At 42.2% G+C, this 3,057-nt stretch overlaps 1 pseudogene; it reads right to left on the reverse strand.

Annotated features, from left to right (window-relative positions):
• Positions 1–546: 546 nt before the first annotated feature.
• LOC137227144 (protein ARK2N-like) lies at positions 547–1,642 on the reverse strand (annotated as a pseudogene).
• Positions 1,643–3,057: the final 1,415 nt, after the last annotated feature.

Genomic DNA, 3,057 nt, shown 5'->3' on the forward strand with positions numbered 1-3,057 from the left:
GACTTTAGGCAAGTTATTAAATCTTGGGGCCTCAGGTGCTTCATCTGTAAAATGGAGTAATAGTACCTGTGTGGTTGAAAGGATTTAATGAGCTAATACCTGTAAATGCTTAGAACGCTGCCTGGTAGTGTAATAGTAGGTAATCAAATATTGGCTTTTTTTCCCAAGTCTACGTATTAATTTTATTACACAGAAAAATAAATACAAGATTCAAAAACTGAAATCCATTTCACCTGGTAATTAAAATATCATTCTAAAAGGAAGGCAGTTTCCTAAGATTGAAAGTCACCAAGTAAAATGAAGTCGTCTAATAAAATTCATCATTCTCAGATTCCTACTGAGGGAAAGAAGAAATTCTTTTCTCTGTGATGTTACTTTCCTAAGTGACTTCTTTTAATTTAAAAAAAAGGGGGGGGGGGAAGGGAGCAATTTTCCATGAGTTTTGATTATACAAATGCCACAAACAGCTTCTGAGGCTGAAGCTATGACAATGAGCTTCCATGTCACAAAGAGGAAGAGAAGTAAGTGGAAGAGAACAGTGCAGAGGAAACACAGTGACACTGCATTACAGTAGGTATTTACGTCTGCTATCCTTATCCAATGTAAGGTCAACAACTTCTGCAGGTGACGCCCACGTCTGCTGGGGAGTCACAGCAGTCCATGACTGTGTTTGCCGGGTGCTAACATACTGCATGCCAGAGCCATTGCTTCCATGAAGAGACACTCTGAGGCACACCTCCTTGAGGATGAACCCACCTTGCATGTCGTTGAACTCCCACCATCTCCACTTCACTATGTGAAGAGGCAATATTAATTTCTTCATTGAGTGGTGCATTGCCAGCAGATGTTCTGTCACTTGCTAGGAATCTTGGATCCAAACGACCTGGTATCTCTGCAGTGATCCCTGAAACCTCTTCAGCATCGTCTGATGAGCTCGTGCTTGAGTCACAAGTCAGGTCACTATCACTGGTACTACTGTCCTGCAACAGGTTATATTTCTTTCGTACAGCAGCCTCCCGTTTCTGCCTCAGTAGCCTGATTCTCTCCTTGTGCTTTTGGGTCCGATGACCTTTAACCTTGGCAACTGGGCCATTCTGTTTATCACTGGATTGCCGGGTTTTCTTGGCAGCCATGGTGGATGTTTCACTTTCAGATCAGGACGGGTGAGACTTGCGCCCAACTGTGGCACCGGAAGGATCTCCTTCTACCGCTGTTTCTGCCTGGGAGGGTTCATTCTCCTCTGCAGAAGACAGCGTATCTGAATCGGCCAGGTGACCAGTAGAGGAAGTGGAAAGCATGCAGTGGTTAGAGGAGTCTCCCTCATAAACTCAGCCAGTTGTCGGTTTGTCACCCTCCGTGGATGCTAACTGAGACTCCAAAGAGTCCCTTCTCAGTTCCATCAACAAGCAGGGCATTGAAGAAAGAACTGTAGAATCCACCACACCATCTTTCAGAAACTGAGATTCCAGTTCCACAGATCCATCTTCCTCCTTAGCTGACTCTTGTTCAGATGTTTTTGGTGGGACTTCAGACTCAATGAGTTCTTCAACTTTTCCCACTGCTTCCTCCATCTTCATTTCAGACTTGCAAGTTAAATCATGGAGCAGAGTCTAGGAAACTACGTCAAAGATGCAACGGGAAAGCAACCCCTCCTGAAGCCTTCGCGAATGAAGCTCGTGGTGTTTGAATCCTTGAGTCACTCCAGGAGGGAGTCTGCTCCCTTCTCTCCCCACCTTTTTGCAGATGCCAACAGCTCGGCTCAGGGAGATTTGGCTGTGCTCCTCTCATGCAGTGGTATCAACATCCCATTCAAGTTTCTGGATGAACCTTGCACTCCTTGCAGACAGATCGCCACCTCCAAATATTGGCTTTTTCTAATGGCTTCCTGATACTCTTTAGGGAGCTACTCTTAGGCTCTGTGTCTGGGATGGAGCTGAACTTGCCTCTTCCAGCAGCACATAAATAACCCAGGACTGACCAATTGAAGCACCACCCACTTGAGCATAATAATTACTTCCTAGAATGTGGAGCACCTCTTAAGAAATATTACTCATGGGAACAGAAAATTGTGCAGCAACTCTGTACAGTTTTGACAGTTTCTTTAAACACTGAACATGCCATGACCATAGACTCAGAAATTGCACTCTTGGACATTTTCTCAGAGAAATGAAAACTTATGTTCACATAAAAACCTGTACATGAATGTTTATAGCAGTTTTATTTGTAAATAGTCCCAAACTGGAAACAACCCATAAGTTCTTCAGTGGGTCAATAAACTGTGGTACCTCCATAACGACTACTACTTAGCGATAAAAGGGGACAAACTATTGATATATGCGACAAATCAGATGATTCTCCAGGGAATTATGCTGAGTGAAAAAGCCAATCACAAAACTGTAATATTTATAGAGCATTATTGAAATGACAGAATTATAGAGATGGAAATTAATGACTTCCAGGGGTTAAGGAGGGGGTGGAGGCCGCAAGGAAATGAATGTGACTATAAAAGGGCAACTTGAGGGGTTTCTGAGGTGATAAAAATGCCCTGTATCTTAACTGCATCAGTGGTGATAACCTAGTTGTGATATTGTACTACAGTTTTGCAAGATGTTACCACTGGGGGGAACTGGGTGAAGGGTACACAGGATCTGTCTGTATTATTCCAAACAATTGTATGTGAATCTACAATTATCTCAAAATACAATGTTTAATTAAAAAAAACCTCCCCCAGGTGATTTTAACATGTAGCCAAGTTTGCAAACAACTTTCCTGGGTCTTCAGCTTGCAGATGGCAGATCGTGGGACTTCTCAGCCTCCGTAATCACATAAGCCAATTCCTTAAAATAGATGTCTTATAATGTGTGTATATACATACACATATATAATGTCATATATATATATATATATACACACACAGACACACATCTTATTGGTATTGGTTCTGCTTCTCTGGATAAGTCTGGCTAATATACTCTACTTACTACCATCTCAACTTTTTGTGCTCTCGATGTCATGTTTTTATCTTACATATATTTCAGTCTCACAAGGAATTATTTT

This window comes from Pseudorca crassidens, chromosome 7 (genome assembly GCF_039906515.1).
Source record: "Pseudorca crassidens isolate mPseCra1 chromosome 7, mPseCra1.hap1, whole genome shotgun sequence".
NCBI lineage: Eukaryota > Metazoa > Chordata > Mammalia > Artiodactyla > Delphinidae > Pseudorca > Pseudorca crassidens.